This window comes from Macaca fascicularis, chromosome 8, assembly GCF_037993035.2.
Source record: "Macaca fascicularis isolate 582-1 chromosome 8, T2T-MFA8v1.1".
Taxonomy (NCBI): domain Eukaryota; kingdom Metazoa; phylum Chordata; class Mammalia; order Primates; family Cercopithecidae; genus Macaca; species Macaca fascicularis.
Genome location: NC_088382.1, coordinates 24371416 through 24383408, shown reverse-complemented (window position 1 = coordinate 24383408; position 11993 = coordinate 24371416). Strand labels below are relative to the sequence as shown.

The 11993-nt window shown below is 36.1% G+C and overlaps 1 long non-coding RNA gene across 1 annotated transcript; it reads right to left on the bottom strand.

The window, feature by feature from the left end:
- Window positions 1–406: 406 nt before the first annotated feature.
- LOC107130580 (uncharacterized) lies at window positions 407–11915 on the bottom strand. Its single transcript, XR_001492870.3, has 3 exons — window positions 11747–11915; window positions 1961–2085; window positions 407–1742 (listed from the first exon to the last, which is right to left on the bottom strand). It is a non-coding gene; the product is annotated as an uncharacterized lncRNA (long non-coding RNA).
- Window positions 11916–11993: the final 78 nt, after the last annotated feature.

Below are 11993 nucleotides of genomic sequence, written 5' to 3'. Positions count from 1 at the left end.
GGTGAGAGGCAGGAACAGAAAGGGAGGCTGAGCCCCCAGCTTACCACTGTCTTTCTGCTTTGTTCTGTTCTTCCTTCCTTCTTATTCTCCACTCCTGCCTAGAGTCTCATTTTCCTGTCTTGTCTATTTATTCCTTCAATGAGCCTCTCAACTCCTCAGCCACCCACCTCCTCCACCACCATCTCTTCCAGCCCATCTCCTGCCAGTAGACGCCTTACTCCCAGCTCCCCCTGACCCACCCTCACCCCCATTCTTTGTACTCTGTACATTTACCACCCACTGGTAAACTCAAGCTTCCCTTAGGGTACCATCTCCCCATGCCAAACTGGCCATGCCCCTCAGTATAGAAGAAGTAACTGAGATGTTGATTGCATTCACGGACACTTCACCATGACTCCAAGGTCAGTCCATTAGTTTCATTTTCCAGATGAGCAAACCGAGAGGAAGGCAGTCACTTTCCAAAGTCAATCCAGTTATAAACAAGAGTCTGGGTTCTGTATCAAGAATTTCCTGGCCTGAGTTTAATGCCCTTGCCATTACATAACAGCTTCGAAGGGCCAGGGAGATAATATGGCTGGGATGGTCATGAGCTTTCACTTAGAAAAAAAACATGAAAGACTGTGCCTGGAGGAGCAATATCTGTCTGTGACTTAGTAATATATTATGAACATTCTCTCCCGGGCAGGGCCTTTTCTTGCCCACTGGGCATTCCCCTCAGGTGCAGCAGGGGATGAGGGGAGCAGAGGCCTCTACTACCCTACTTTACCTTGGCACAGTAGGGAGAACCAGCTGTCAGACAAGGGAGCGGGAATGACCTGGTCAGCAAGCACCTCAATCAGCAAATGCATTTTGGTTGTTGAATTCGTTAGTGCAGATTAATTGAAAATGAGTGGTAGGGCTGGGTAGAATAGCTTAATCGCACCATTGGAAAAGCCAGCCTCCTGGCCTGAGAGGTGCAGGCAGCTCCTGAGGCTGCAGTCTAAAACCCTGTTTTCTCCTCCTCAGTCTCCTCCTGAATTCATGAACCTAAAGTTTTGCCAGCCCAGCAGAAAGGCTCGTCCTTTAATGCCTTTCTTCTTGAGAGTTTGGCCACTTAAACCAGTCCCCTTTGAAAGTGAGCTCTGTCTCAGCCCAGCTTTCATTTCAGAAAGCCCATTTGAAGTGGCCTCTGCGCTTGCATGGCACTTAACACTTGCATTAATGACTTGTGTCATCACAGGCGCCCTGTCTTACGAGCAGCATGGCTTGGCCTATCTTGAGCATTGAATCAGAGATGTGGAAAGGTTACATGCTTACATCAGAAAGAACAAGGACATTAACACCCACCAAAACAGGTTTCAATCCCAGGTCTGTTGCCTATACACTGTGAGATCTTTCTTCTTGGAGCATCAATTCTTAATTGTGAATGGAGACAATAATGTGTACCTTTAGAACTATCTTTGGGATTATGAGAAAGAAATAAGACAACAGATGTGAATTGTGAATTCTGTAGTCCTCCAATTGCCATATAATAGATCTCAGCAAATGATTCTTCTCTTTCTCCTACCCCTTTTGGCCCAAACCAGGTTTGCAAATACATTTAAATATTACACCTTCCAACTCAGGTTACATTCTCCCCCTCTTCTGTCTCCACTCCTTCCTGCTTTTTCCTGTCAATACATACAATTCAAATGCCTTAGGAACGTGGTGGTCAATTGTGACAGCTTGACTCCATGACTTTGTTATTTACGGTTAACTTTACCCTGCAATTTAAGAAATAGATTGATAGGAAATGGCAGCATTGTTCCAGGGTCCCATGGCCTCACCTTGACAGAAATCCACATTCCGTGACATTAGATGCTAATTACTTTATGTAAGTTATCTCATTCTTGACCATGCTTTTTTTTGGGGGGTGGTATATGTTAATTTAAGCACTGCTTAATCTTCTGTAATAGAAGAACATGGTGGCTTAATACAATACATCCTTATTTCTTGCAAAGGAAAAGTCTAGTCTGTGGGGACTGGGGTCAGGAGGTTCTTTTCCATGCATTAGGGACTTGGCTGATGAGGATCACTAAGTGTTAACACGTGGCTTCCAAGGTGGCCCTAGGTGTGGAAAAAAGATTGTCGAAAAGGGAAGAGAGAGAAAGAGGAATAACTTCGGCGTATCTTAAAATTTTTGTTTTATGTCCCAGCCTGCATGAGTCATCCTTTCTTCTTCCTGTGACTTTGGTCAAAACTCAGGAACACGGCCACGCCCAACTGCAGGGGAAGCTGGGAAATGTAGTCTACTCCCAGAAAGAGGGAAGGAGTTTGGTGAACAGTTAACCAAGTCTCTGTCAAAGGTAGATATTCATATGCACATTTCACGGGTGTGAAAATGAGTGGGTACCAAAAGCAAACGGAAGGGCCTGTTTCTGAATTTGGGCACTTACTTCATTTCTTTTCAACCTGCTGAGAATTATGTTTCTAAATTTCCAAGTACACATCTGAAATAACATATTTTTACTAAATAATAAATCACATTCAGGCAAAAGTTAAATCAGAAAAAGTTAATTATAGTGATTCTTCTCAAGATAGAATATGTGTTGATAAACCAGTGGATGTAAGACCATAGACTTAGCGTGGTATACCTGAACTATTCGTTTTTGCTTATTAGTAAGTCATTTAAAATGTTTTGCTATTGAAAAAAAACCTGAATATATACCTAGAGGAATCCAAAATTGGTCTGAAATTTTAAGATTAAAAATGAGACTTCAAGTAAAAAACATGCTTGCAGTAGGCACTTGCCAGACCCTTGGATACCTAGGGGTTCAAGATCACTCCTTTTAGTTTTAGTGATGGGAAGGTTTGATATAGTTTAGATTTTTTTTTAATGAAAAACATTACGTGATATATTTATGTGTAATTTCTGACTAATCTTTACTGTAATTATTCTAAATATCAACTTATGTTTTGGAACTCACACCAAACTATATTTTGGTTGTTTGCGTTCTACCCATTTCTGAACCTCAGCTTTGTGAGTTTGGGCTTCTAAAGACTCAAAGCGTATCTCAGCTGACAGTTTACCTCCTCCTTCAGGGATAGTCTATTCCTTCCCCAAATCGAGGAATATCCTGTTTATTTCTTTCTCTCTCTCTCTCTTTTTTTTTTTTTTTGAGATGGAGTCTTGCTTTGTCGCCCAGGCTGGAGTGCAATGGCATGATCTCGGGTCACTGCAACTTCCGCCTCCTGGGTTCAAGTGATTCTCCTGCCTCAGCCTCTTGAGTAGCTGGGATTACAGGCATGCACCACCACACCCGGCTAATTTTGTATATTTTAGTAGAGATGGGGTTTCTCCATGTTGGTCAGGCTGGTCTTGAACTTCTGACCTCAGGTGATCCGCCCACCTCGGCCTTCCAAAGTTCTGGGATTACAGGTGTGAACCACCGCGCCCAGCCTATCCTGTCTTATTTCTTTAGTTTGGAGCTACGTTCAGCTTTTTCTGAGTGAAAATCCTCTTTCTGCTCCACTGGGAATAATAAAACCTTGTATGCTTTTCTTACCGTATCCAAAGAACATCACCCCAACTCCTCGTATCTGCTTTCTATATTGAGTTAGCCAATTTAATCTGCATATAATGACTGAGGCTAATTAATAGTTTTCCCACAGCTGGTTCCCTCTAGAAACATTTAGCAACTGCCTTCTAGTAGAAGCTGCCCTAGAAAGAAGAGTTCAACCTAGCAATATCTCTTTATAATAGAACATCGCGTTTTCACACTAACTGCCTTTATCACCAAAGGCGAGAATGGCTCAATGGTATTGTGGATCAGCAAACATCTGGACGTGCGACTCAAAAGATGGTGGTGAAAGTCCCTTCCCATCTATTATTTATTTCTTTACTTCCTGCTTATTTATTTCATTCCATTTTACTTTTTCTTTTGCAACTTTTCCCTTACTCCTAAGTGACTTCACATCTGATAATATCTCCACCAAATTGCATTTTAATGTTTTTCCTATTTTTAAACTCTCTGTGGACCTTAGGTCTGCAGAATTGGATCAATCCTATCCTCAGTACATCACTCAGTTTCATCATGGGGATTTATTTAGTTATTTTTAATAATATAACGAGCACTCACAAAACCATCAATGCAAATAAAAGCAAATAAAAGCTCAGCCATTGGTAATAACCCCAATCTAACCATATGGGTACCTCCACCCCTTCACTTTTCCTGGTTTCTTCCATCTGAGGCAAGTCTTATCCTGAATTTTGTATGCATCATGTTTTTGCTTTATTTTAAAAATGGCTTTATTTCACCTCTGTAGTCCTAGAAAGTGTATTTTGATTTTAGTTATTTTAGACTATAAAAATGATATGTAGATTTATGTAATCTTTTGGGGGCTAACTTTCCCATTTAACATTAAATTGCTAAGATTTATCTCTATTTTCACAAATTATAGCTTATTCACTTCCTCTGTTTATAATATGTGATTTCACCCTTTTATACTTGGTTCATTCTTTCTCCCATTGATGAGCATTTGGGTAGTTTCAGCTTTTTTTGCTAAGATGAATAGTGACAATTTGAACATTTTTGTATCAATTTCCTATTGTATATGCTCATAAATTTCTTTTTTCTTTTCTTTTTTTTTTTGAGACAGGCTTTCACTCTTGTTCCCCAGGCTGGAGTGCAATGGTGCGATCTCAGCTCACCGCAACCTCCGCTTCCCAGGTTCAAGGGATTGTCCTGCCTCAGCCTCCCTAGTAGTTGGGATTACAGGCATGCGCCACCACGCCCAGCTAATTTTGTATTTTTAGTAGAGACAGGGTTTCTCCATGTTGGTCAGGCTGGTCTTGAACTGCTGACCTCAGGTGATCCGCCCACCTCAGCCTCCCAAAGTGCTGGCATTACAGGGATGAGCCACCGTGCCTGGCCCATAAATTTCTTTTGGGTATTTAATTAGGAGTGGAATTGCTGGGTTATAGGTTGTATAAATGATCAAATTTAGGAAATATTACCAAACTGTTGTTTAAAGTAGTTGCACTTTGAAAAACAACTGATGGACAACCATTTATGCAATTTATTGCATCAGTCTCAGTTGCAATGTGGTCCTATGAATTCATGTCTTTTTTAATCTTGATTTTGCTAAACTTGTACATATTTTGCTAATTAACTATAAAATGGTATCTCATAGTGGTCTTAGTATTCATTTCTATAATTAAATACATCTTGTGATTTTTAGCCATGCATTTCTTCTGTGAAATACCCATTTGTACATTTGTCTATTTTTCTAACTGATAATTTGTACTTTTTCTATTGATTTGAAAGAGACTTATTTTCTATATGTAATTGTTTGTTGGAGCTGAATAATAGAAATATCTTCTCCCAATCTGTAAATTTTTTTCACCTTCCTTAAATAATATTTTGAAGAATATATATATTTTAAGATGGAGTCTTGCTCTGTCACTCAGGCTGGAGTGGAGTGGTGTGATCTTGGCTCACTGCAACCTCTGCCTCCTGGGCTCAGGTGATTCTCCTGCCTCAGCCTCCCAAGTAACTGGGATTACAGGCACCCACCACCATGCCGGGTTAATTTTTGTATTTTTAGTAGAGATGAGGTTTCACCATGTTGGCCAGGTTGATCTCAAACTCCTGACCTCAGGTAATCCACCCGCCTTGGCTTCGCAAAGTGCTGGAATTATAGGCTTGAGCCACTGCGCCTGGCCTATTTTATTTTCTGTTCTAATCTATCAATTTCTCCATTTCTTTACTTCTATTAAAATATCTAATACAATTTAAAAATTATCCTTATGGAATCTTGCATGTCTTTTGTTAAATACAGTCTTAGCTGTTCTCTGATACCGTTGTCAATGGTGTTCTGTGTTTATATTTTCCAGTTGTTTCTTGACGCATTATCGATTGATGTTATTACATATCCAGACACTTTGCTAAATACTCCCATTCTTGTCATTTATCTGTAGATTCTTCCAGGTTGTCCACTTAAAAAATTACATCCTCTACAAATCCTTATAAGTCTAATTTCTTTCTTGATTTATTTTGCTGTCTACGATTTCCAGTACAAGCTGGAATATGAGTGGGAATTGTAATTATTCTACAATCTACAAATATAGGATCATATTTTACCTAGATTTTAAAACACATATTCTTCATAAGATAAGAAAGTTTTTGTTTACTACTAATTTAATGATAATTTATTATGAGTGGATGTTGAGTTTTGTCAAATTATTTTCCTGTATTAACTAAAAAATTATATATGTATTCCTAGTAATCTCTCAATGTGGTGAATTATATTTCTTAATTTTCAAAGTATTAAATCATTATTGCATACCTGGGATAAAATCGGTTTGGTCAAAGTGTATTTTCTTTTAAATATGTTTTTAGATTACGTGGACTTTTTAAATATTTTAAAAACTATTTGCATTCATATTAAAAATGGAATGACATGAAAGTTTTGCTTTCTGTGGTTTTAGTATTTGGGCTATTCTGAACTCATAAATAAGCTGGGGAACATGCCCCCTTTTCTATTTTTTGCAAGTATTTGAAAAACTCAAAATTGTTTATTTCTTAAAAGTTTAGAAAAATATTAATAGTCAAATATTTTAATTGTGGGAAGATTTTAAGGCACAGTTTTAATTTATTTAATAGTTGTAAGGCTGTTTAATGTTTTAATGTCTTTTTGAGTTGTTCTAGTTTGTTACTTTTTTTATAAGAGTTTATTCACTTCATCTAAGTTTTCAAAATTACTGGCAAGCAGTTGTTGGTAGTTTGATTTTATTATGACTTACAATTTTTCCTAATTTTTTTATTGTGGCAAAATACACATAACATAAAATTTACCATCTTAATCATTTTAAGTGTACAGCTTAGCAGTAGTAAATACATTTATAATGCTGTGCAAACATTACCACCATCCATCTCCATAATTCTTTTCATCTTGTAAAACAGAAACTCTATACCCATGAAACAATAAGTTCCTATTCTCCTCTCCCTCAGCCACTGGCAACCACCATTATACTTTCTGTCTCTGTGATTTTGACTTTTTATAAGTATGTCATATAAGTGGAATCATATAATATTGGTCTTTTTGTGACTGGCTTACTTCATTTAGCATAATGTCCTTGAGGTTCATCAGTGTTGGAGCATATGTCAGAACTTCTTTCCTTTTTAAGGCTGAATAATTTATTGTATGTATATCCCACATTTTGTTTATGCTTTCATCTGTTGATGGGCCTTGGGTTACTTCTGTGTTTTAGCTATTTTGGGTAGTGCTGCTAGGAACATGGGCATGTCATTTAATCTCTTTATCTCAAGTACTTTTTTGCAGATTCTCCCCTTTTTCAGTCACAGTATTTTTCACTTGTGGTTTCTTTCATTTTCTTGTTAGTTTTCAGAGGCTTCTCAAGTTTTCTGTTTTTGACAAATCAACTTTGGCTTTGCCGACATCCTGTGTTATATGTTTGTTTCCTATATTGTTAACTTCCATTAGTATTTTTATTATCTCTTCCATTTTATTTATTATTTTTGGCTTATTGTTTTGTTCATTGAAATAACAAACAATTAGCTCATTAATTTGAGGTGTCATTATTTTCCAACACAGGTGTTTACATCTTGAATTACTATTTTGACTGTACCCTAAGGTTTTGATTATCATTATCATATGTTATCAATTGTTAATACATTATCAATTATTTTCATTGTCATTCAATTCTGAATCATTAAACATTTTATTATGAAACAGATGCAAAAATCCTCAACAAAATACTAGCAAATCAAATTCAACAACACATTGAAATGATCATTCACCATGATCAAAGGAGATTTATCCCTGGGATGTAAGCATAGTTCAACATAGGCAAATCAGTAAATGTGATGCATCATATTAACAGAACGAAGGACAAATACCATATGGTCATCTCATTAGATGCAGAAAAGCATTTGAAAAAATCCAATGCCGTTTTATGACAAAAACTCTCAATAAATAATGTATAGAAGGAATGCAACTTAACACAATAAAAACCATGTGGGGGAGGTTCACAGCGAACATTGTACCCAATGGTGAAAAATTGAAATCTTTTCTTCTAAGATCTGGAACAAGACAAACATTCCCACTCCTTCTTGCCACTTCTACTCAACAAAGTATTGGAAGTCCTTGCCAGAGCAGTTAGTTAAGAGATAAAGGTAAAATGCATCTAAATAGGAAAGAAAGATGTGAAAGTGTCACTGTTCGTTGATATGGTCTTATGTATAGAAAACCCTAAAGATTCTACCCAAAAACCCCCCAAAAAACTGATAGAACTAATAAACAAAGACAGTAAAATTGCAGGATTCAAAATCAACAGTAAAACAAATAGCATTTCTATACACTAATGATGAACTTTCTGAAAAAGAAATCAAGAGAACAATTCCATTTACAATAGCTTTAAAAAATACTTAGAAAAATAAATTTAACCAAGGAGGTGAATGTTTACAAAATGTTAATGTAAGAAATTCATGAAGATGGGGATATATTCTGAGAAATGCATGGTTAGGCAATTATATCGTATGAATATCATAAAGTGCACTTACACAAATCTAGGAGGTATAGTCCACTACATACCCAGGCTATATGATACAGCCTATTGTTCCCAGGCAACACACCTGTGCATCATGCTACTGTACTGACTACTGAAGGCAACTGTAACACAATGGTAAGTATTTGTGTATCTAAGCATATCTTAACATAGAAAAGGTACAGAAAAAATACAGTATTATAATCTTATGGGACCATCATCATATATTTGGTCCTTTATTGACCTAAACATAACTATGTGGTGCATGACTCTACTTCAGGTGATAGATACATGTTAATTAGATTGATTTAATTATTGCACATGGTATTCATAAATAATAACATCATTTTGTACCCCATAGATACACACAGCTATAATTTGTCAATTTACAATTAAAAAGTAAAAATATAAAACTTGCAGAAGACGTATATTTTATTATCATTTCTTCTTTAACTTATTAACTAAGCACAATGCATTTCTGAATTTTCAAATTGTGGGAATTTTTTTTGTTTATATTTAACATAAATGAGCTATGATCAGAAACCAAGGTATGTATGATACAGTTTGAAATTTGTTGAGGGTTTTCATGTGTGCCTAGGAAATGTACAAATTTCCTTTGTAAATTTTTATAATTTCCACATATATAATTAGGGAGTGTCATGCCCTCATATTCAAAAGACTCTTTGGCTAAATATAATACTCTAAATTTTATAGTTATTTTTCTGAATGCTTTGAAATTATTACTCTATTACTCATAATTTTGTAAATATTTTATATAAGCTTGGAAATGTACATTATAAAGTTAGTGAAGACACTACATATGTCCATTAAGTCAAATTCTTTGTGTTGTACATATTATCTTTATTTTGGATAATCTTCCTTTATTTGACCTATCAAGTAGAGAGATATGTTGAAATTTCCTATTATAATGGTGATTTAATCAAAAATTTTTAGCAGTTTTATCACTTTTTCTTTGTATATTTTGAGAATATTAGAGCAATAAAGTTTTAAAAATTGCTAAATGGTTTTGGTGTATCAAAACTTTTAATCACATGAAATAGCTCTTATCACTAATAATTTTTTTCTAGTAATCTTGTTTAAACCGTATTAAAATATCTGTATAACCTTTGTTTAGATTTTGCCTGATACATTTTTCCATTCTTTTTCAACTTTTTTTTCTTTAGAATTTCTGTTTTAGGCAACAGATGCCAGTATTGAAAAAATTCAACCTGCCAATTTTTGTTTAATAATTGTCTAAAATACATTTTAATTATTTACATATTTGGGCCTATTTATAAAATTTTGATATTTTAATTTGTCCTGTATTTTCTGCTTACAAAAGATTTCATCACCTTACTTCATTCCTCTTTTGCAACATTTGGACTTTTCTCTTCTTTATTTAGGTAGTTTATTCAGGTAGTTTATTTAGGTAGTTTAACTGTTTTAAGTGTGGGTCTTTCTAGAGCCATTTATTTGAGCCTTGGTCTACCTAGATTATTTGTCATGCCCTCATATTCAAAGGACTCTTTGGCTAAATATAATACTCTACATTTTATGGTTATTTTTCTGAATACTTTGAAATTATTACTCTATTGTCATCTTGCATTCAGTGTTGCTTTTTATAAAATCTGTTTCTTGCTTTTAGATTTTTGTTTTTTGAACGTTATATGCTCTTTTCCTTTGTAAATTTTTATAATTTCCACATATATAATTAGGGATATATCCTTAAATTTTTTAATAGTCTCTCTGAATGTGGGCTTTTCCTTATCTCTTCCTTTATGGATTTTTTTTCTATCTGAGATCTTTATTTAAAAGAAAATTTTAGAAAATACAGCTCACTATTCTAATATTTTCTCTTTTCTATTTGTTTCTTTCTCTGGTACTTCTTTTTAATTGACATTTCAGCACTTTAACTTCTATTCTCCATTTCTCTTAACTTCTTTTATGGTTTTTATTAATTAGCCTTTTCATTCTTCATTCATTCAATCTCTTATCTCTTATCTTCTTTTATCTCTCTCTCTCTTTTTTTTTTTTTGAGACCGAGTCTTGTACTGTGGTCTGGGCTGGAGTGTGGTGGTGCAATCTTGGCTCACTGCAACCTCCACCTCCCGGGTTCACATGATTCTCCTGCCTCAGCCTCCTGAATAGCTGGGATTGCAGGCACATATTACCACATCCAGCTAATTTTTTGTACTTTTAGTAGAGATGGGATTTCACCCTCTTAGCCAGGATGGTCTCGAACTCCTGGCCTCAGGTGATCTGCCCACCTCAGTTGCCCAAAGTGCTGGCATTACAGGTGTGAGCCACTGGGCCAGGCCTCTTTTATCTCTGTTAAGAAAGATTGTCTGAAACTTGGAACTAAGGCAAAGGAAAAGTGCACGTCCTTTTAGTGTCATGCTGGAGCATTGTTTAGTTCCATTCAAAGATTATCTAACTCTTAGGAGAATTGCTTTTGACTTATTCTTTGTATAACTGCTTAGGCTTCATATTGTGTGAAGCTACAGGTTAATCTGTCAATAATCGATAAATAAAAATGAATTTCTGTCTAGTAGAAAAGAATACCTTAAAGGTTATATTTTTGTTTTCTTTTGCTCTGTAAGACATTAACTGATTTGGTGTCTGATTTAGCACCAAATTAAAAAGCAAGTACTCTTTCTTCCATTGACTATACATACATACCCCATCTTTCAAATTCTCATTTGAACCAACTTTAGCATTCTTTCGGAGTTAAATCTGAGTTAAAATACATGTTCACCATGATTTGTATGACAGTCATCTTTAACTGTTTGAAAATTATTCTTTGCAACCTCTCTTTAAGTTTTCTTGGCTAATTTAAAATGATTGGCTTTCTAATTATTTTGCTTCTAATTATTTTACTTCCGGTGCACACAATAACCTAACATGTTTTGAAATGATTGGGCCTTACAATGTCTCTTTATTTTGGCACATGTGCCTTCCCTTCACCACCAGAGATAGTGGATATTTTGTAAGGAAATGAGTATTCAGGGAAACAGACCCTGTAGCTGTGAGTCCCTGTGAGCTTAGTGTGGATGTAATGGAGAAGATATGCCCGGGAAGGACTGTCCAGCACAAGAGAACTGGAGTGACACCTCTACCCCGGCCCCTAAATAACTCAAGCCACCCTGTCACCTTCTGTCCTCACCCTGGGGAGAAGCAGCATCAGAAGGGAACCCTGCTTACATTTGCATCCTGACTCACCTGCGCTGAGGGTTTAGATGAGGAGGGGAGCAGTGACTGATTTTACCTAGATCCACCTATTTTCCTCAGTCTCTCTGAAACATAGGGCCTCTGGGGTGACCTCACTTGATTCCTGAAGGTGCTGGATTCAGAGCCTGAGTCCTTCCAGGTATGGGGGCCATTGCTATATGTCCCAGGGTCATGTTGGGGGAGAGGGAGCAACAGAACTTTAACAGTTTGTTTTTTTCTTCCCTGCTCTCCACAGCCC